This window comes from Gossypium raimondii, chromosome 9 (assembly GCF_025698545.1).
Source record: "Gossypium raimondii isolate GPD5lz chromosome 9, ASM2569854v1, whole genome shotgun sequence".
NCBI lineage: Eukaryota > Viridiplantae > Streptophyta > Magnoliopsida > Malvales > Malvaceae > Gossypium > Gossypium raimondii.
The window spans coordinates 21,816,557-21,840,748 of record NC_068573.1 but is presented as its reverse complement, the minus strand read 5'-3'; the positions used below and the strand labels follow the sequence as shown (position 1 = coordinate 21,840,748).

Here is a 24,192-nt window from a genome sequence, read left to right as displayed (position 1 = left end):
ATTCTTCTGTAACAAATTTGTTAGGGGAGTAGCAATAAGAGAAAACCCATCAACAAACCTCCGATAATACTCAGCTAACTCTAAGAAACTTTGAATCCCAAAAACATTCTTTCGTTGCTTCCATTCCAAAATAGCCTCAACCTTTTCTGGATCTACACGGATACCTTCCACCGACACTACATGACCCAGAAACATCACTTCATTCAGCTAGAACTCACATTTACTCAACTTTTCATAAATCTTCTTTTCTCTAAGAATCCTCTAAGAATCTGCAGGACAACTCTTAGATGCTCATCATGACCAGTTTCGGTCTTTAAGTAAATTGATTTTTCATTTATAAACAGAATGACAAATTGATCCAAGAATGATTGAAACACCGTATTCATCAGGCCCATGAATGCGACATGGGGATTCGTTACATCAAACAACAAAACTAGGAACTCTTAGTGCCCATACCTAATCCTAAATGCAATTTTAGGCACATCTGACTCTTTCACCTTTAGTTGATAGTATCCAAACATCAGATTATTCTTAGAGAACATAACCACGCCAAGAAATTGATTGAACAAGTCATCAATCCATGGCAAAGGATACTTGTTCAACTGTCGGTAATCAATACACAGCCTCAGTGTTTCGTCCTTCTTCTTAACAAAGAAGATTAAGGCTCCCCATGGTGACACACTAACTCTTATGAACCCTTTGTCCAAGAGCTCCTAAAGTTAGACCTTAGGTTCCTTAAGTTCTTTAGGTTTCATGCGCTAGGGAGCAATAGACACCGGTGCAATTCCAGGATAAACCTCAATTTCGAACTCAACCTCTCAATCAGGATATAATCCTGGTAGTTCCTCAAAAAACAATTGACAACTCCCTTACCGTACGAATACTATCCACAGTCGAATTACTAGTTCTTCCATTCATAACATTAGCCAGATATGCCTCACAACCTTTCTGAACCAGTTTCTTTGCTACCATTGTTCATATCACATTGCACAAATAATCTTTCTGTTCCCCTACCATAACAATTTTCTTCCCATCAGCTGCCTTCAGAGTCACTGACCGCCGCCAGACATGCGAAATCTTTCATTTTTCTCATTTTTACTCAAATCTTTCATTCTAAATCCTTAAAAACTCTTCCCCATTCTTATTTTCTCTCAATCTCCTTATCAAATATTCTCAAATTTCTTTGAAATCTTATTTCGTGTTACTTTATTTTTCTTGTTTATTTTTTCTTTTGCAGGTTTTACACTCTTTTGGTTTGGAAACACGGGACTCTATTGATTCTATCAATGCGCTTAAAACACGATTTAAATGTCCCACTTCTCTTTTGCCTTGCATTTTATATTATCACTTTTGTTATTATTTTTGTTGCTTTACTAGAGCTTTAGTGTTGATTGGTTGTGAATACGGGATAGCCTCTACATTATAGTTAGCTTGTTGAGAATTGATAAACATGCCCCTTAGGACTAAAATGCAACCTAAGTCCCAACTCGAACCACCTTTGTCACCAGAGAATGTTAAGGATAAATTTAAGTCAACAGAGGCCAAGGCCTTTTTCTCAAACATTCAAGGACGAACTTTTATCCTTGAAAGAGGCTTCGACCCCTCATCCTCAAATAGCAGAGACCTTTGGGACTTAGTTCGTTTCCATCATTGGATAAACCTTGTAATGGTGCCGACTACACTTGTCGTAATACCTATAGTTTTGGAGTTTTACTCCAATCTACAATTATTTAAGAAAAATAAGGTGTATGTTTGACACAAGAAGGTCGATATATCCCCTAGAGCAATAAGTGAATATTATGGCATTCCTTATTATGAAACTGATGACCTACAGGCCATGAATTTAAATAATTTTGAAAATATTGATATGGATGCGATTTTATTATTTTTAACAAAGGGGAAGGGCAAAGGAAACAAGAGGGAATAATAATTACCCCCTATCTTTTAAGCAAGCTAAAATGTTTCCCGCTGCTGATATGTTGATGCAGTTCAATTGTACTCGTATCTTACCACTACACAACCCTACACAATAGAAGTGTAGGTTGGGCCACGATGTGCGATATAATGTAAGACTCCCAAAGTTCAAGAAAATAGACATGGACATGTTTGTGAAGAGCCTAGGAGGAAAAAGTATAGAATGGCCCGAAAGATCGAGTGACTCAATCGAGGTCAAGGTGTAACGCCCTCAATTTTGGGCCTAGAAGTATTGGGCCTAGAAGTATTGGGCCTTGAGCTTGGAAAAAAGATAGGAGACTGCTCTTATATATTTTAGTTGTGCAAGTGAGTAACACAGATTGCATGTTTGGTTGAGTGGCTAAGTGATTTGAGCGTATTTTGGAGTGCTTGACAAGCCTGGGTTCAAGGCTGGCCTTTGACAAAATTTTATTTCTTTTGGATCTTAAGGGAACTTGGATGTTAGATTACAGGATTTATAATTATTTGTAGTTGTTTTATGACACAAAGAGAGGGGATGGTCTAGTGGCGAGGTGGCGTGCTGTTTCTAGTAGGGGACTAGAGTTCGAGTCTCACTGCATGCAAATGTGATTATATATTTTGTTCATGAGGAGGCAAGAGTTGGTGTTGGATTTGAACTCTGTTGTTGGAGAGTTTGAATTGGTCTTGTGAGTTAGTTGTGGAAGATATCAATGAGGGATAAGGGGAGAAAATCAAGGAGAGGGGGTGGAGATTTTCAAGGAGTTTGAAGGCTTGAGAAGTTGTGCCGAAATAGGTTTCTTGCTCTTGGAAATTCAGCTAGGGGCTTTTGTTAGGTATATCCAAAGTGTCGGAGTTGTTTTCTTAGCTGGATCTTTTATATGTTGTCATTTGGTCTCTCTTTTTCAGCTTTAGTTTTGCTTCTTTTCTCTAAAAGAAACTGGATATTATTTCTTCTCTGCTTGAAACTTCCTACTCATCTCTTCTTTAATCATTTTCTGCTATAGTCGACCCTCTCTTTTACTTTCATCTCTACTTCTTTTCCAATTCTGTTTTTCCTTTCTCGGTTAGGCCGAATTCTCATACTCTATCCCTCTCAAATCTTTTTGTTCTTCTTGTTTCGGGCCGAATCTTCTTGACTAACTATTGCCAAAATACGTTTGTTTTAGTGGTAAAGGGGTATTGCAACCACTTTATTATTTTATTCTTTTGGCTCTATTAACAAGCTTCGGTTTTCCCTTTTCTTTCTCTTGGGGGCCAAATGTATGGTTGTTTTCTAACAACTTTTGATCTGCCGAATCATGTTAAGAAGGGGAAATCGCCCTTGATCAGCAGTGAGGTTCTAGTATCTGTTAGATCTAGTAAGGTGAGTGTTTGTGGTTTAGTAAATAAAGTTGATGGATTAAGAATATGCGTTAATCTTGTGTTGTGTTTGGTCGAATATACCTAAGCTTTTCTAACCTATTTCTTCATCATCAATTCTGGGTTCTAAAATCTCTAGAAGGGAAGCGAAGGTTTTCGTTAATACGTTGCATAAAGAGATATCAATGGTGGCAAGTAGTAGCCATTCTGAGGGAGGATCAGGAATGGTGCAAGCTGAGAATGGGCACGTAGCCCCTGCCCCTAAATTTAAGCAGCTAAAGTGTCAGCTGTTCGAGATTTTCCGTCGAGGTGCGGCAGGGTGACTGCACCAATCTCTGGATCAAGTGGGCAAACTACAACCGACTGATCTAGTCTTGGGAGAGGTTGATGCCAAAAGGTGTTCCGCTAGCTATCGTGAAAAAGGTGTGTAAGCACACCCACTCTCAACTGCAAATCCACAAAAGCCGAAAAGCCGTGACCACAGCGTTTGAGACCATACTAGCGTACGATCGCTCGAGTGGTAAGCCCAACGTGCGATTCGTGGGCTAATTACTGAAATACCCTCAAAGGGTAAAATTACTGAAATACCTTTGAAGGGTAAAATTATCAAAATACCCTCGAAGGGTAAAATTATCGAAATTCCCTCGAAGGGTAAAAATATCGAAATACCCTCGATGGGTAAAATCATCGAAATACCCCCGAAGGGTAAAATCACCAAAATACCCCTAGAAGGTAAAATGACCGTAATGCCCCTAGAGGGTAAATGACTATTTTTTCCCTTGAGGTTAAATGATTGATCTATCCGTGATTTAAATGACTAAATTGTATGTGATTCAAATGACTGATTTGTTTGTGATTTAAATGACTGATTTGTCTGTGATCAAATGATTGATTTGTCTGTGATTTGTATGACTAATTCTGAGCATGGCAGTGCGCATATACGACATACTACATGGGGTTGGGATATCGTTATGGAGGAAGTACTGTACTAGTGGCTCTGCCACAATCACTGTTACTGGTGCCATGGCCACAAATTTTGATTACTGACAGCTTTGCTGCGATATTGTTGCTTACAGCTTTGCTGCAATGCTGCTGATGGCTTTGTGCCGATCATATTACTGTTACTGATGGTTGTGTACTGATCATATCACTGCTACTAATGGCTTGTGCCAATCATATTACCATTACTAATAGATGTGTGTCGATCATATCACTACTACTGATGGCTTTGTGCCGATCATGTTACCATTATTGATGGTTGTGTGCCGATCATATCATTGCTATTGATGGCTGGTGCCAATCATATTACTGTACTTATGGCTTGTAGCATTCTGTTTATAGCTTATAGTTATCCTATTTACGGCTCTTATCCATTCTGATTACTAGTAGTTTTGTTGCGATACTGATTAGTGCCGCAACTGGTGCTGATTTTGGTATGAGGGCTGGGTGGGTTGAGTTTTTCCCCACATGGTGTGTTGGGTTGGTACGGGTGGTGTGCTGGCTGGATTGGTATGGGTTTGCATACTTGCACCATACTGATACTGTATCAGGCTTAGGCCCACACTATTTTTGCATTGGGCTAAAGCCCACACTATACTGTTACTAAATAGGGCTTAGGCCAGACTGTTACTGCATGTTATATGCTGACTGTTTGATAGGGGATTACACACTGAGTTTTCATAAACTCACCTTTTTGTCTAACTGTACAAGTAATTCCCAACATTAGACGATTCGGAGCTGCGAAGGACTCGGAGAGGGCCACACATCTGCATATGTTTAATTTGTTATGCTTATTTACTTAAGTAATTTGATTTTGACTCGGGCTGTAATATGGCCTCTATAATTTCTAGATTTTAAATTTGGGTTTTGATGTGGTTGTGATTTATATCTGCTAGAAGTAGAACATGGTATTCCAAAATAATAATTGTTTTTTTAACACTACGTTTCCGCACTTCAATTTCTAGATAACACGTTTTCATAAATCATTTGCTTTAAATTAAGCATCCACAACAAAAAGGTTTTGAAGTTAATAACTTTTTAATAAACCTCAATTGAAAATAAACAAACGCAAACTGAGGTTTTATAGAAGTTTTAAATGGCAAGAAGTTTGAAATTTCAAGAAGGGTTTTCAATGAAAACATGGTTTTCGAAAAACACTTCAATGTGACACGCCAGATTCGACCATAACTCCTAGGCTGGGTTTGGGGTGTTACACAAGGAATACGCGGTCAAGCCATAGAAGGAGGATGAGGAAGAAATAAATGATGAGGTCACAAAGGATGACGAATTCATATCTTATCAAAGGAACATTGATAAATATTGGATGATATGATGTATATGAACTACATATTTACAGAATTGATTTAAGGGTATATATTTTTGCTTCTTCATGACTGCTTGGATGAATAAAATTCTACATTATGACATGTTTTTAGCACTACTCAAGACAAGCAATGATTTATGTTTGGGGGTGTGTAAACTCTAAAATATATAGATATTTCAACACACTTTTATGTACAATTTATGCAGATTCTGAGTGAATAAAAAACACTTTATGTGGTTTTTCACTCAATTTCACGATATTTTATTATTTCTATGGGAATGTATTAAGTTTGTGAATTTTATGTTAAATGCATATTAGTTTGCTAAATTTTGGTAATAATTGGGCTAAGGGAATGAATAGAAAAATTTTGGTCATATTTGAGTCTTAGAGAGGTACAGATTGAAAGATTCACAGTGTAGTCACATGGGCTACAAAATGGTGTTCATTCAAAGTTAATTCCAAGGAGGCCCAGTATTCCCCAAATTGGAGGCCAAAACCATTCCAGTTACCCACTTTACCATGAAATGAAATAGCAACATCCACTGCTAAAATTAGTAGTCCCTACCTGACCATTCAACTCTCAAATTTAACAAATTTGGCCCCAATATACATAAAATAAAATCAACATGTTTTTCCTCGGATTAAGCATTCAAACGTCCACCTACTGCTAAAAATTGTAGTAAAAAAACCACCATCTTTTGACCATTCATTGGCCAACCACATAAGGATGATATTAAGCTAAATTCCTTGTTAAAATTAGCAAGGAATCAACCACTCCTCCATCATACATGGGATGGCACAAAAAATTAAGGAAATCAAGGAACCATCCACCCATTTCTCCCTTAGGCAAAGGACGACACACTCATAGAGATTTTGGGAGTATTTAATTGCTATTTTTAGTGTAGGAGGTTAAGCACCATCAAGTATAAATAGGGCAAGCATTACACCAATTTTTCTACACCAGCTCTCAAAAACTAAAAGCATTAAGTGTTATATTGCCTTGTCCATCGCTTGCTACACATTTGATTTCCACAAAATAAGGCAAACACTTAACGAAATAAGAGCAGGTAGGAGGATGACTTGAAGACGTCTAGATGATTCTAGCTTAAAAGACGTGGAGGAGAGCCACCATGGGAAGCCACAAGGAGAAGTCGTAGACAACCCCTGCAATCACTTTTTTCCTGTGTCGAGAGACAAGATTGCATCTCATCTTTATGTTTTCAATTTGAAATTTTATGACTTAATTTTGTTTATTCAAAATGGATATGAATCTTGGTTTGAATTAATGTTTTTTTTGTTCTCTGAATATTTTGTGCAAATGATTTTTTCATTCATTTAAGTTTAATTCATGATTACACTTGTAAATTTATGGCCAACATTTGTAGGTTAATGAGTTAACTGTTTAATTTGAGAAGAGGTAATGGTTAATTGACAAAATACCTAAATGGTGCATATCATGTCGATATCTAAAGATAATTGTTGTATGCATGAACTATGTAAATGCCCGAGAGGGTGATTTCTAGGTTAGTTTTTGACATAGGCATATGCTAATTAACTTAGGGACATAATAGGACTTCGAGAGAAGCCTACGCCTTACATAAGATGGGTTTAATGAATTTTCATATTTCCATGATCATCTGTTATATTCTTTTTATGAATACCAATAAACTCTTATTAAGTGACATATTTATTTTAGTCTATTCATGTTGTGTTATATTAAATCTTTGGTTTATTTCTTGTTGTGATTATTTTCTGCAAGGTATGTTGTTTTTTATGGGTCTTTGAATTCTAATTACATTTCTTAATTTAATTTTGCGACTCTCATCAACAATATTCTCTTTTATTTGTTCCTTCAAAATTGATTAAACTTGACTTTCAAAATAATACACACAATAGTTCTTGTGGAAATGATACTCTTTACTTACTACTTATTACTTGTACGACTGTATACTCTTCCACGTAATCACATGACACAATTGGATAAGTGGATCTCCAAAACACTCCATATGACTCAAGGAGTCGAACACTATCTCCATATAAGTGTAGCACGAATGTTCACACTCTTCAAACACACCATGGAATCTATGGTGAATGGAGCTATGCTCAACATTCCCTTTTCTCTCCAACAATATCTCTGAGCTACAATACCATAACATAGAGTAGAAAGGGTGAGTACTCACAATCCTATGGCATGCCAATGATATTTAGCGGTTTCAAGCATTCACAATACCAACATATGATTTGTTTTCATGACATTCACAATACATAGTATAATACGGCTCAGAATACAACAGAGCTTGCAAAAACATGGATTCACTTATATTACATGGGTTCAAACATAACACATTTAAGCTTACATGAAACATTTAAGATTGTATAAAACATTCGGCTCACATAAATAGTTAAGCTTACATGAAATATTTAAGCTCGCATAAAACGTTCAACTCGCATAAAATATTTGAAAGCAGGGTTCGCATGTATCACATGTGGGCTTGCACAATATATAGGCTCGCATGATACTACTGTTCACATGACATATCTAAGGTCACACACTTATAAGGTCACTCACTTTTATAGAGTTCGTACAATACATTTATAGGGTTCGTACAATACATTTATATGGTTCACACAATACTTTTATTGTGTTTGCATATTATAGGCTCACATAAAATATGTAAACCTTACACACATTGTAACAAGGTTTGTAGATCATAAATTAAAGCTAGCATAACATATAGCAGGGCTCAGACGAAATTGTTACAAGGTTTGAATGCCTTACATAGACTTTCTTGAACATGTGAACCAGTGTTTAAGTGAGTTATACAAGAACACTCATCTGTGGTTTGCCGCTGATTGTCGAGCCCACACCACTTTTTGTTCGCCCTTATCCTTGCTCATGGATAGTCCCTTGTGAACAGAGGCTTCACACATAACTTAATACATACATGCTATTATTGTTCACAACAAAATAGCTATCCTAGAACATAACAGCAATTCGCCACTCCCTCAAACTGGCGAGCTCAATTCGCGCAACTCTAAACTACAAGTTACTTCATTCTAACTCAATCAAATCCTCAATTTTCACTTCCTAACATTAGATCTAATGATTAATTACATATCTAAGCCACTAATTTTACTCAATTTCACTAGTTAACATCTTTAGTAAAATCACATTTGTCTTCAATCTCATGGAAGAAAAATCATTTGATTCATTTAATCTCTTTAAGGATTTGTTAAATCAAGTTTATAAACCTCTTAATTACTGTAAAATGAGTTAAAAATTGTTGTAAAAACCATCAGTTAGCTCATTATTGCGAGATCCACCATTTTTATACAAAATCAAGCTTTAAAACATAGATCCTATGATTTCTTGATTAGATCTATAAAACACAATTAAAATCGCATATTAAATGTTTAAACAATAAGAAATCAAAAGGCTTACTTTTAATTTGAATATCACCATGAAATTAGATAAATTTGAGCAAAAAGAATCTAAGCGTTAGTAGAAAATGGAAAGAGAAAGAGCGAATTTCTTTTGATAATAAGGAGAAAAAATGTGTTTCAATGCTAAGAAAATAAAAAGGATGAAGGGAATTTTGAGAGAATACTCTTAATTTGATTTCTAACCAAATTTTTAACTGGTTGAAAGTATGAAAGGAAGGGATGGTGGATGGTCTTATATAGCCAACCAATTTCTAAATTTTGGGCTATTTACCCTTAAGCCCCCTCATTCTTTCTCTCTTATTCTAGTCCCCATTTCAATTAAATCTCTTAATTTACACATTAGACCTCTACTTTAATGATTGCTCCAATTTAACCCCCACTAATATATTTTTATTAACCCGATTATTATTGCCTAATTAATTATTTTATTTTAATTTCTACGACACTAATCTCATTATCTCACTCAAGCCCATGATTTAATTACCTGTGTTTCGGGGTGTGACAAGAAAAATATTTGAAAAGTCAATTATCAATCCGTGAATCGAAAAATTGTGATTTCCCTTAGATGAATATTTATCAATCCTTGAATTCTTTTAAATTTCACTATTTTGATTGCATTTTTTGTCATTTGTTTTTATTTGAGTTTGAACTATAGAAACCCCCCTCAATTCTATTCTCATTTATTTTCTAGGAATTACTCTAATCCCACTTCTTGTAGATTCGACCTTGCCCACCACTCTACAAAAAAATGTTTTTCTTTCTTTTGGAGCAAGAGATATTTTTGGGTGGTCTCGACAGCCTACCAACAATGTCAATTCATGTAAAAATTCCACAGCCATATCTATGTCTACATCGGTGTCATTATCCTTAAACCTTATTTTGTTCGTGTTTAGATCTTCAATAGAACATGACTCAACCTTGTCACTATCACAAAGAGAGTTAGCCATAGGTTTTGCCAAAAACCTTTTAATCAATTTATATTTGCATCAAATGATATTTAAAATAAATCATATATTTAAACATAATAAAATGATCATAATTATAATTACATTGAAAGCATTTTATACCTAATGCAATCATTTTGACAACTTGAAATTATATAGATATTTACAACACCTTCTAACTAAAAATTCATGCAAATTATGAGTATTTTGATAATAAATTTTGTAGTTTTTTCCAAATTTGTAAAGTATGAAAAAATTAAAGATAAATTTGTAATCTTACTTATTTACATGCTAATTTGACATATTTTTGTCGATTTGACGCAGTTTGGTGCAATAGAAGAAAAGTTAGTCTTGAAGCTAACCTATTCAATACTCGATGTTGTAGCATTCTTGTAGCAGAGGCCATGAACATGTGGGTTGATGGTTGATCAACATGGATGTCCTAAATCCATCTGTTGGACTCTTAGATTAATTTTGACCCAGCTTGCAGTTGGACCACTGAAGTGGAGAAGCCTGGTGCTAAATTTGAAGCCCAAACCATCCACTAGTGAGTAAAGAGCCCAATTCGGCTATGGGAAGTCCAACCGTACATAAAAAAATTAATTTAGAAACCAAAGACTTGGTAAAATGTCACTAATCCGCCACAACAATTTTGCCATGTGACTGTTCAACTTCTTCCCATGAATCAAGCATGAGCTAGCTAAATTTAGTAAAATCATCCACCTTCCTTCCTTAACACAAGGGGTCAACCATGCATGAGAGAAAAAAGGTGGATTATCATGCTAAAATTAGCAAACTCAATGGGCTCCTCACTAGTCAAATAGAGAGGCATTCGCTCTCCATTTCACAAGGGGTCGACCATGCATGAGAGAAAAAATGGGGGATTATCATGCTAAAAATAGCATAATCAATGAGCTCCTCACTAGTATAAATAAAGAGGCATTTGTTCTCCATTTCACTCATCCCTCACTCACCATCTCTTCTCTCATTCTCTCTCGTTTCACTTCCATTTGAGAGAGTATCTGCAAGGTTTTGAGAGTAGCCACTTTAGGCAATATTGAGAGCTTTTAAGCTTAGTAGTCACGACAAGAAGAATAAAACAAAGGAGGAGTAAAGTAAGTTCTGCCACGGAGATCCACCAGAAATGGCTTAGTAATTCTCTTTCCCTTCAATCTTTATTTTTTTTTCAATTCAAGAAACTTGATTGCAATTAAGTTTTATGTTTTTAATATAATCATGATTGCTTAATTTTGTTGGTTATAGAATGATTTAATTTTCGTAGTTTTAATTATTTAATTACGCTAAATATGTTTTGTGCGTTTGATTTGTTTACTATTGCAAGTAAAATCATGAATATGTTTCTCATGCATTATGAATGAAGGAAAACAACTGAATTAATTATTAATCCGAACAAGATTTTAATTAATTGACATAGTACTTGCATGGTGTGTGTTTAATCATTCAGGATTAAATTAGTAATAATACCAAAAATATTATTACCTTATATAACCTTGTATGATGTTTGCTTATGAAATTGTTAGTTTATTAAACATAGACATCTGCTAGATAGACATAGTAATTAAATAAGCTTAACATTATAACTTAATTAAATAAGGTTAGTAAATTATCAATTTGCCACGGAATTTTCGTAAAATCTCTTAACAGTGTTTAAATAATTTTATGTTAGGAAGGAAAATTATTCTAACACATGCATGCTATTGTGATTAAGTCCGTTTGTTTACATGTAAAAGATTTTACGGAAAATGTTTTCTGCATTTTCCTGTGTTTGTTTCACAGAAAACAGCTTGGTCAATGGAAAATGACTTACAGGTCAACAGAAAATAAGCTTTTTTCCTTGTAAAATGACTTACCCTTTTGAGAAGCGTAAGTTATTTTCTGGAAAAGAGTTCCTCAATAGATAGTTTTACTTTTATATAAAAATTAACTTAAATCAAGTTTAATATTATTATATTGATAATAAAATTTATTTTTATTTTTAAAAATATTTAAAATATTTAAAATATTAATATAAAATATTTTATTTTTAATATTATTAAACATAGGTATTTAATAAATTATTAATATAATTTATTATTTTAATAAATTATTTAATATTTAAATTTTATTTTAATAGTAAATTTTAAAATAATAATTTTAAATAATACTATTCACATATTATTGAAAATATCAATATTAATATTTTAATACTAAATATTTATTACAATTATAAATATATTAGTAATAAATGTTTTGTAGTATAAATGTTAAAATATGTCATAAGTCTATATACTCTTCAGAAATTTACAATTTAGTTTCTCTACTTTTATTTTCAAGAATTTAGTCCTCTACTTTCCAGATTTGAAAACCAAGTCCAATCACGACATTGTTGATTTTTTTTTTTGTCAATTTTGTTAATGTCACATTTTTAAATAAAAAAGTACTCAACTGGTAGTCATGTAACTAAAAATGATTGTTGCAATGAACCTAAATTTAACAAAATATTTTTAATATATGTAAAAACAATGTAAAATATAAAATTATAGATATAAAATAAACTCAATTAAATATTGAAAAAATAAAAAAATTTCAAATGTATGTTTGTTTAATTGAAAATGACTTTTATGAAATATTTTTAAAGAACCTGTCAAACACAAGAAAATATTTTACACAGATTCATCCAAACACCAGAAAATATTAGCTTTTCCAAAAAAATAAGTCATTTTCAAGATATCATTTTTCGGAAGCCACTTTCAGTGAAACAAACAGAGCCTTAAAAACTTGCATACTTATTTCTTCTGTGTTTATTTTAATTTTGAGCATACTTAGGTTAGTTTTAGTGTACTTAGAAAATTCATTACACTTTAATTTATATCATCGCCATCCAATTTGTTAAGTATTAATTTTATAATTTTGATTCGCATAAACAATCTTTGTGGAGATGTTAACTCTTACTTACTACTTTATTACTTGTCAATAATCGTATATATTTACACATCAATCAAATTATTTGAGACACATTTGTAATTTAATTTACTAAAAATTAATATTTTTCAAGAGGATTGTTTTAATTAAACATTTTAATTAACGAAACAATATTTTCAATTATTATAACTATTTAAAAGTATGCATTAATTTTTTTTTGGCAAATAGCTTAAGAAAGTGCTAAAAGCCTAGAACATGCAAAAAGATACAGAGAAGAAAGCATCTTGCTTAACTGCTGTCTTTCTAAACCGTTGGATAGCAATAATTTCTCCGATTATATTCCTAATTATATTAACATTTTAAAATAAAAACTCTTAAATTTAGTCACTAAAATCCAAGTGCTTGTGAAAGGGAAGGCCACATTTCAATTTTGGGAGGCTGACTAAATACTTAGTATAATTAAAAGAAGAACTAAAACTAATAAATGAAAATCGTTTTCATGTGAAAAAAAGTCAAATTCAAATAAAATACCAAAGATTGCAGGATAAAACTGCAGTCGGCCAAGTTTGAATGCACTTTCGTCTAGTAAATATATGTCCATTTTTTATACAAGTAAATAAATAACTTAAATGTCTCTATCTTTTGCTCTAAATCGCATGTCGAATAATGGTCAAGACTGCAAGTTTGAAACTTAGGGAAGGATTTTACGTAATACTATAATTTTTATTTAATTTGTAAATTATTATTATTTTTATTCATGATTTTGACACTTGAATGAATCACAGATTTCAGTAATTTCAAATGGCATTAATTTAAAATATATATATATAGTTGAAGAACCCAACACATATTTTATTTTTAAACATGATATTATTAAAAAAATTACCATAAGCTTTAAATATGGAACATAAAATAGAGATTAAAGATACCAAAAATTTAAAGACACAACATAACTTCAAAATAGATTTTCTCTATTGCATGCTTATAAAATTGTATTTTCTATCAAATATTTTATTTTATTTTAAAGAAATCTAGGATTTTTTTTGTTTAACAAAGATTGAGTTTTGAAAACATTTTAAAATTTTGAATTTATTTTCAACATAATATATTTAATTTTTAATAAATTTGTGAAAAGTATAACAGAAAAACTGAAAATGAACAACTCATAAAAGACATGATCAATTTTGAGAAATAAAATAGAAGGATTAAATTTGCATAATAAATACAAAAATATATTCTTTGAGTTTAAATTTTTTAAAATTAAAATTGTCAAGTTTAGATTTAGTATAATTAAAAGATGATTAAAACTTATAAGAAAAATCGTTTTGATGGCATGAGAGTTTGGGTTCAACCCTAACAATCTAATTCTATCCCCAATTATAAAAAAATCGTTTAACTGGTAAGAATTTGAAATTCAAAGTAAAATATCAAGATACCGAGATAAATCTGCAATCCTTGAAGTTTGAATGCAATTTGTTTTCTTTATTTTTGAAAGTAAGTTTGAATGCGTATGGTAAATATATAATCATACTTTTATTCAAGTAAATAAATAAAGTTAGAATATGCTATAAGTCTATACTTTTGAAATTTTGGAACTTTTTTAGAAATGTAATTCCCTACTTTTAAAATTTCATAATTTTATATTCAATTGTTAACACTATTAAATTTGTTGTTGTTTTGAAATGAAAAAAAATACTCACTTGGTAGTCATGTAACTAAAAAATGATGTTGTAATGAAGTTGAATTTAACAAAAAATTAGCAGTATTAATAGTTAGATAGGGATAGACAAAAAAGGAAAAAAAATTGAAACAACGATTTGAGAAAAAAACTGAATAGTTGAATGAATTCATTGAAAGAAAATTTTGTTATTGGTTCATTCTCTAAAGGGAAGGAAAGCAAGCTAAGAAGAAAAAGTTTAATGCTTCGGGTCCACCAAAAGTGGATAGGAAGAAGGCTAGGAAGCCTAAAGACTTATAAAAGTCCAAGTTTTTCTTCTATAGTAAGAAAGGACACTTCAAAGCTAACTGCAAAGAGTGGAAGGACTACATAGCCTCAAACGGTAAAAGTATGGATGTCACACCTGGTTTCTTTTAAGTCCTGAAATTAGGAATAAGTGGGGGTTAAATTGAAAGGAACTGTAAGTTAGCGGCCTCTATTGAAAAATCAGGAAAAGTTAGTGATTAAATGGACATATTGAGATCCAATTCTGCTTGGGTTGGATTAAAACCAACTGGTTCCTTAGTGGGAGACAAAATTACCAACGAATGGTTTCTATAGGGTTGATAACCGAGCGCGAAGGACTATAAATAGCTACGGGTTGAAAAAACTCTCTTCATCTCTTATTCATTTTCTTCTTTTCTTTATCCTCATCTTGGGTTATTCCAAATAAGAGATAGCTACGGGAAGCCCTGCATGGAGAATTGACCATGATGAGGTTTGAGTCAAAAATATAAAGAATCCAGTAAGCTGGGAGGGTTCTAAATCCTTCAGTATATGTAAGATTAAGGAAATGAAGTTAAGGATTTTCTAAAACTTTTTAAGGGTTCTACATGTTTCTAGAAACTGGGTTTTTAAGTAGGAATACTAAGTTTAACTAATGAATTTGGTTATAATACTTAGCTACCAGGAGAATGGAAGCTTTAGTGCTCGAAAAAGCTAAGATGAGGAGGTAAAGAAGCATCAGATAAGTTAATATACTCCATTTTTGGGATGTTGTATGGCTAGCATGAATCTGTGTTGAGTCCCGAATGAATTCTATAATGATTTATGATCTTTGTTGTTTGAGAATACTATGTATGGACAAGGTAGAGTAAGTAATTGAGTATCTTCAAGTGTTTCGGTATGCATAAAGTGGTTGTGGTAATACACATCTAAGTTTGATGTGCTCCATATCATTATGTTTATGTGATCATATGTTTGTGTCTGCGTGCTTATAAATTGTAGAGTACGGAGGGAAAAGTATTGACGGTTTAGATAAAGTTAGGATTGGGCAGATGATCTGAGAACTGTTGTTTCCGTTTACCATCATTTGGGATTTGTTGGGTGCAAATTGTGATATGCGAAGTTGCAGGCATTACGAATGGACACTACAGTGTTCAAGCATCAAGGTTAGAAATGGCGAAAAGGAAGAATGGGTGGATGGATATGGAAATGGAATTTTTATTGGATTCCGCAATCCGATGTTGCTGAGTGCAAACTGTGATACACAAAGCTCTAGACCTTACAAGGGGACACTATGATGTTCGAGAATCAAGGTTAAGTATGAAACAAAATGATATCGATTGCTCTTTCAGAGAAACACGGTAATGACAATAATTAGGTTCCATAAAGCAACACTGAGATGGTAATTAGCAGGCGCTATAAAGCGATACCACGACAGCGTTAAGGTCTTTCGGGGCGACATCGTGGAAACAGATATAAAGCCGTTTGAGGCAACACCTCAAAGAGTTTTAAGGTGTTAGACCATAACTCATCTATGGCAACCAGCTGAGTCTGCTAGGGCATTAAACATGGCGTCGAGTAATAAACACGAGGTAGTCTACAAGGACATTAAACATAAGATTGTATTGTGTAAGACCGTAGCTTAACTATGGAAGCATATGGAGTCCACCGGGACAATAAACACGGAGTAGTTCGCCATGATGTTAAATATGGGGTTAAGTTGTGAAAGACCACAACCCTACTATCGCAAAGTATGGTACTCCATCGGGATAATAAATACAGGGTAGTCCGTCGAGACAGTACATACGAAGTGCATCGCCAGGATAGAAATCATGGAAAATCACGCAAACTAGGAAAAAGAGTTAGAAGAAAAATGTAAGTGTTGGCAAGTGATATCTAGCCAGCGGGTTTGAAGAGTCTGCCAAGAATAGAAAAAGTAATTGAAATGAGAAAAAGTATGCCGAAATAGTAATCATGGAAGCCAGTAGGGTACACAGGTGGTAACCAAGCAAGATCCAAATATGGGAATGACGTGCCAGTAATGCATAGGATATAGGCACACAAAAGAATATTTATTTTGGGATCTTAGAGATGAATGTGTAATTAAGAACTGCCAAATAAGTACTAATAAGGAATATGTAAATGACAGATATGTCGTCAAGACTATTCCTCTTTTGAGAGGAATCCATTGCGAGTGTAACCACCATAATGTTAGTTTTGAAGGGAACCATTATATAAAAGAAACGGTAAATTTGAATTGTTGTTGAGAAAACAGTCTGTTGGATGCTATAGACCAAATAGTTCTCCACAGATGGACATGTCTCTCCTTGAAAAGCAAGAATCATAATTAGGGTGGATTACAAGGGAGTGATAACCAACATTTCAGCCTAAGTGTAGGCAGCGAAAGGAAGGTAAAGCAAGACAAAGTCTGCCAGTGTAACATAGGTCATTAAGGGTAACCACATTTGAGGAATGGCGATAAATGTACCAGAACTATTATATGATAAGAGAATAAAAAAAATGACACCATGTAATGGGAAATCTATTGAGGATAGAGCGTATGGTCGAACCTACACTTAGGTATGAAGATGGGGGTAACATCTCGACAAGTCCTGAGGTTAAGAAATATTGATACGGGTTACATGGAAATAATAGTTCATCCAAAAGCATGTAGTTAAAGTAAGAATCCACCGAGATGAAAAATACCTAGAAACCATAAAAAATCTATCAATAGGTCAAAAGCTCATCTAGGAACTTATAGTATCTGCGGTCGAACCGCAAATAAAAAAAGGTGTAAGTTGTAAAGGAGCTTGCCATACCAAATAAGGCATGATCACCTAAGTAAAATAGGATGTAGCGTGTTTGTCGTTTCTCTTTAAAACCTCAGTACGAAAGGTCTTAGCTATATGTATATGTACTACGCAAGAAACTTACTAAGTTCCTTTGAACTTACAAAATTTTTGGCCCATGTTGTAAGACTATTTTAGTGAACAAGGTGCTCGAGGAAGGACTAAGCCAAACCCTATCAAATCAGGGAAGATCGTCAGTTAGGTGTCATGCACATAGAACGAGGTACCTTTAGAGGCTTCGCCTCGGGGTCGAATATATTCTATTTAAATAGTTTCCTTAGAATTTAAAATTTGACTTACTAAACTTTTATTTTTAATTTAAGGTTCTCGTTGTAGGAAATATTTATTATCAAGTGCTAAATTCTGTATTTTAAATTTTTGATTTAAAATTTTGGTGTTTAACCCAAATTGGTCCATTTGTGGCACTCCATACCTACATTCAACAAAAAGGTTGGGTGAGGGTGTTACAATATTAGTGGTATCAGAGCATGGTTTAGTCAGTCGTCTAGACTAATAATTGGAAATAGTACCCTTTATGTCCATGATGTTTGATCTGGCTAGGTCCTCCAAGTCTTTATTTTTATTATTTTATTACGCGATTTATGTAGGTATATGCCTAAGTTGGCAGACAAAAAAAAAGTAAAAACAAACAAACTAGGAAAGAAGATAACAAAAAATGATAAATAAGTAAAGTGATTGAAAGTACAAGTGATGTTGAAGAAAAAAATTCATTTGAGAAAAAATAAAAGAAAAATAAAGTATTTTTATCCAAAAAATGAGTTGTCACCTCAATAGTGTCTTTGCTTCCTTTTGGCTAATCTTTTAAAAAAGTAAAAATGATCACGTCTGATTCTTGAAAATGAGAAAGCAGTTGAATTCCTTCTATCAATCTCCTAATAGGAATTAAAGGAGTGGAAATGTCGAATTCAAGGATGATGCTGGTAAGTCTACATGTATAATTAGAGTTGTGAGATTCACATAGAAGGACCCATGGCAGTGGGTATACTTATCCTCAAGTTTGAAATTTCATGAGGAAGACCTTTGTGTTAGGTTTGAATGGGGATTAGATGAGAGAGTTGAGGAGGAAGGTACGCTTGCATGTTGAATTTGGTATCTGCCTGAGGCTACGTGTCTCCCCATTTGGCAACTGCACCTTTTCATCGGGTGCAACTTCCACCAACCCCTTTTTCTTTTGCAAAACTTTAGAGTATTTGAATTTAGGCCCCAAAGTAGGGAGAGCATAGATAAACCCTCAAATTTGGTCAAAAGATGTTATAGTAGAAGGTGAGCGATGCTGACATGGTCTCCCCACAATGTTATAGTAGGAGTTGTAATTAGCAGGTCCAAGAAAGGAAAAGGCAGGTTGAGGAAAAGGATTTCCCAAATTCTTGAGGCAGATTCTTGTCATGTCTTTGCCTAACCTTAGGCGGAGGAGATGCATATTCTTCTACGTTAAACCTTCCTCTCAAAGAGAAGAAAATTCCTATCTCATCCAAAGGAAGGGTATGGTAAGATATGAGAGGGATGGTAGTAGAGAAAGATGCCCCAAAAAAGGGTTCTGGTGTAGTCAATTGTGTCACCTAGCCGATATCCCTCTCAAACCACCCCTAAAGCAAAAACAAGATAAGGTAACTGGATTTCGTAGATAGTTAGGGGATCCACCATATCATGTTTGGTGAATGTGCCCCTGTAAGTTAAGGTCCCTCACCCTACATGCGTCGTTTGTTTAACTTTACCTAGTGAATAGGAAGGTAGAGAAACAGAGAGAGTTTATCTTTGAAATTTTGGTAATGAGAGTACAAGGAAACGACACCCATTATTTTAATTTTATGAGAAAAAGAAGGATAGGAAGAAGAAAAGTTAGGAATGATAAATGAACTGGTCAAGCTAAGGGTTTGTAGACTTATGTACTTCCCCCTTGATGTTGGTGTTTTTTATAACCAGGAGTGTGTGGGGGGATTTATGTAAAATTTAATGAATGGTAAAAAACTGTTGAAGTCCTTCATTGTATGTAGGACACCTATTAGCAGCTGGAAAATTTAATGAATGTTCCAACTGTTACCCATTAGAGTGTAACCCTCAAGAAAATAGAGCAAGTCCTACGTCTATTTAGTGACGACCCTTTTGAGTAGGGCTGATAAGCCTTTGTTACCATTGGAATAGAACTCCAAAAACATAGTGGGGACTCTGGTACATCGCCAAGGTAGTAGTGAAAATATTTCTTGGGCAAGTTTAGCTGCTTTATGACAAGAAGGAATTTACCCATTAGTTGGGCAAAGTTAGCGTATAAACAAATCTAGGAATTGTAGGATTATCCATCAGGATTAAAATCAAGAGAATACTGGTCAAGTGATGATCGACTTAGAGCATTCGCAAAATTAAGATTGTGAAGAGAATCTATAGATTTGAGTGTATCCAACAAAGGAAAGGTCAAGTACCCTCCAACGAGCTAGTATCTATATTTTTTTATGTGTTGAGGGATCTACAAATCGAGAAAAGTAGGTAAAATGTGAATGTATGAAAGGTGATTACCTTTTGAACCATGTGAGGGCAAATATGGGGAAGAGTTTCCCTGAGTCCACCTTTTAGGTTGAGTGTGAAAGGAAATTTTGAAGACAGAAATTATTTTAGGGTAAGAGAGTTGTCACTCTTGATTTTATTTAAGTATAAAAATTAGGAATAACTGGGAGTTCAATTGAATGAAACCGTAAGTTGGCGGCCTTTACTGAAAAATCAATAAAAGTTAGTGATTGACTGGACATGGTTAAGATCCAATTCTGGTTCTTTCGGATTAAAACCAGCTAGATCATTACTGCAAGACAATTATTATCAATTGATGGTTTCTATAGGGTTGATAACCAAGTGCAAAGGGCTATAAATAGTTGGGAAATGACTTTCGAGTGAAAATTTCTTCTTATCTCTGATTCATTTTCTTCTTTTCTTCATCCTTTCTTGGGTTGCTCCAAAGAAGAGATAGTTACAAGAAGCTCTGCATGGAGCGGTGATCATGACATTTGAGCTAGAAAGTAGATAATCCAATAAGTTAAGGTTTTAAGTCATTCGGTATATGCAAGATTAAAGAAATAAAGTTAAGGGATTTTAGAAACCTTTTTAGCGGTTCTGCATGTTTCTAGAAAGTCACTTTTTAAGCTGGAATGCTAGTTTTAACTTATAAATTTGGATATAATGCTTAGCTACCAGGAGAATGGAAGCTCTAGCATTCAGAAAAGCTAAGTTGATGAGGCAAAGAGGCATCAAGTTAGTTTCTATACTCTATTTTTGAGATGTTGTATGGTTGGCATGAATCTGTGTTGAGTCCTAAATGAATTTTATGATGATGTATGATCTCCATTGTTTGAGAATACTATGTATGTAGAAGGTTGAGTAAGTAATTTAATATCTGCAAGTGTGTCACTATGCATAGAATAGTTGTGGTAATACACATCTATGTTTGGCATGCTTCATGTTATTATGTTTATGTTGTCATATGCCTGTGCTTGCGTGCTTATAAATTCTGGAGTACGGAGGGAAAAGTATTAACAAGTTAGATGAAGTTAGGATTGGGTGGATGGTCTGGGAAATATAGCTTCTGTTTATCACCATTCAGGATTTGCTGGGTGCAAACCATGATGTGTGAAGATTCAGGCCTTACGGAGAACATACTGTGGAGTTCGAGCGTCAAGGTTAGAAATGGTGAATTAGAGGAATGGGTGGATGGATAGGGAAATGGAGTTTTTGTTAAATTTTGTAATCTAGTGTTGCTGAGTGCAAATCTTGATGTGCGATGCTCCGGTCCTTGCGAAATGGACACTACAATATTTGAGCATCAAGGTTATATATGAAACGAAATTGTATTAGCTAGTCCTTTGTGGTGACACCATGACAACGGTAGTTAGATTCTATAGAGCGACACCATGATAACAGTCAACATGCTCTATAGGGAAACACCATGACAGCCATAAAGTCCTTCGTGGTGACTGCGTGGAAACAATCATAAGGTTATTCAAGGTGACACCTCAAAGAGTTTTAAGGTGTAAGATCACAACTCGACTATGACAACCAACAAAGTTAGCCAGGACTTTTAACATGGGGTTTGTGTAAGACCATAGCTCGATTATGGTAGCATATGAAGTCCATCGGGACAATAAGCATGGGATAGTCTGCCAGGACATTAAACATGGAGTTATATTGTGTAAGACCATATCTCGATTATGGCAACATATGGAGTCTGTTGGGACAATAAACACGGGGTAGCCTGCAAGGACATTAAACATGGGTTATATTGTGTAAGACCATAGCTCGGCTATGGCAGCATATGAATTTTTTCGGGACAATAAACACGGGGAAGTTTGCCAGGATGTTAAACATGGGTTTACGTTGTAAAAGACCACAACTCAGCCATTGCATAGTATGGTAGTCCGTCGGATCAATAAATATAGGTTAGTCCGCTAGGACAACAAATAGGGGGTTGATCGCCATGATAGAAATCGTGGAAAATCACGCAAACCAGGAAAAAGGGTTGGAAGAAAAATGTTAGTGTTGGCAAGTGATATCTAGTAGTAGGTTTGAGGAGTTCACGAAGAATGCCAAAAGTAACTGAAATGAGAAAAGGTCTGCCGAGATAGTAATCATAGAAGTGGATAAGGTACAAAGGTGGTAACCTAGCAATATCTAGATGTGGGAATGACATGCCAATAAGGCCTAGGATATAAACAAAGAAAAGAATATTTATTTAGGGATTGTAGATACGAATCCGCCATTAAGAACCACCAAAGAGGTACTAATAAGGGATATGAGAATGATAGATATGTCTATCAAGACTATTCCTCTTTAAAAGGAATCTATTACGAGTGTAACCACCATAATGTTAGTTTCGAAAGGAACCGTCATAAAAGGGAAATGCTAAATTCAAATGGTTGTTGAAATAGCAGTCTACTGGATGCTATAGACCAAAACGATTCTTCATAGATGGACATTTCTCTCCTTGAAAAGCAAGGTATCATAATTAGGGTAGATTACAAGGGAGTGATCCAAACAACATTTTAGTCGAGTGTAAGGGAGTGAAAGGAAGGTGAAGCAAGACTGAGTCTACCAGTGAAGTGTGGGTCTTTAAGGGTAGCCACATTGAAGACATGGCGATAAATACACCATAACTATTATGGATAAGAGAATCGAAAAAATGACACTATGTAATGGGAGCTCTATTGAGGATAAAGCGTACGGTAAAACCTACAATTAGGTATGAAGATAGGGGTAACATCTCGACAATTCTAGAGATTTAGAAATATTGATAAAGGTTACATGGAAATGATGGTTCATTTCCAAAAGCATGTAGGTAAAGTAAGAATCCGCCAAGATGAAAAACACCTAGAAACTATAAAAAATCTATCGACATGTCAAAAGTTTGTCCAGGAACTTATAGTATTATCGGTCGAACCGCAAATAAATAAAGGAAAAGGTTTTAAGGGAGCCTTCCATTCCAAATAAGGCATGATCACCTAAGTAAAATAGGGTGTAGCATGTTTGTTTCCTTTCTATTTAAAACCTTAGTACGAGGGGCTTAGTTATAGGTATATGAACTACGCAAGAAACTCACTAAGTTCCTTTGAACTTACAAAAGTTTTGGCCCATGTTGTAGGACTATTTTGGTGAACAAGGAGCACGAAGAAGGACTAAGCCAAACCGCATTGAACTAGGGAATATCGTCAGTTAGGTGTCATGCACATAGAATGGGGTACCTTTAGAGGCTTCGCCTCCGGATCGATTATATTGTATTTAAATAGTTTCCTTAGAATTTGAAAAATTGAGTTAGTAAACTTTTATTTTTAATTTGATGTTCCTATTGTAGGAAATATTTATATTAAGTGCTAAAGTTTGTATTTTAAATTTCTGATTTAAAATTTTGGTGTTTAACCCATACTGGTCCATTTGAAGCACTCCATACCAAGGTTCAACGAACGACTCAGGTTAGGGTGTTACTTTGGAACTCTTGGTCATTGAAGGTTGTTTAGTGGAAGACTCAATAGACTAATGGGTCATTGATTCTGGAATCACTAATCATGTTTGTGTTTCTATGCAAAGGTTCAAGGAAATGAAAGATATTAGGTATAAGAATCTCTCATTATGAACCGGAGATGGGAGCAATGTGGGGACAAAAGCAGTGGGAGAAGTATATCTTTATTATGATACTTTTATGAAGACTATTTTGAAAGAAATTTTCTATGTATCAAACTTAATCTCTATTGCATGTTTATTTAAAGACGATTTTACCATGACTTTCAATAGTACTAATGGGATTTATAGAAATCGATCTCTTATCTCTAATGAATAGATGCAAAATAATATTTATTTCATCAAACGAAAGATATACTCACTGCTATAAATAGAACTTATGAAAAAGAAACCCAAAACTTTTCACTCGAATGAGGCGTACTTATGGCATTTAAGACTTGGCTGTATTAACCAAGACAACAT

At 34.2% G+C, this 24,192-nt stretch overlaps 2 long non-coding RNA genes across 2 annotated transcripts; one reads left to right on the top strand and one right to left on the bottom strand.

Annotated features, from left to right (window-relative positions):
• Positions 1–7,441: 7,441 nt before the first annotated feature.
• On the bottom strand, positions 7,442–10,671 carry LOC128032473 (uncharacterized). The gene is made up of 2 exons (XR_008188668.1): positions 10,368–10,671; positions 7,442–8,524 (listed from the first exon to the last, which is right to left on the bottom strand). It is a non-coding gene; the product is annotated as an uncharacterized LOC128032473 (long non-coding RNA).
• Positions 10,672–11,008: 337 nt separating this feature from the next.
• Positions 11,009–23,991, top strand: LOC128032472 (uncharacterized). Its single transcript, XR_008188667.1, has 2 exons — positions 11,009–11,157; positions 23,357–23,991. It is a non-coding gene; the product is annotated as an uncharacterized LOC128032472 (long non-coding RNA).
• The last annotated feature ends 201 nt before the right edge of the window (positions 23,992–24,192 follow it).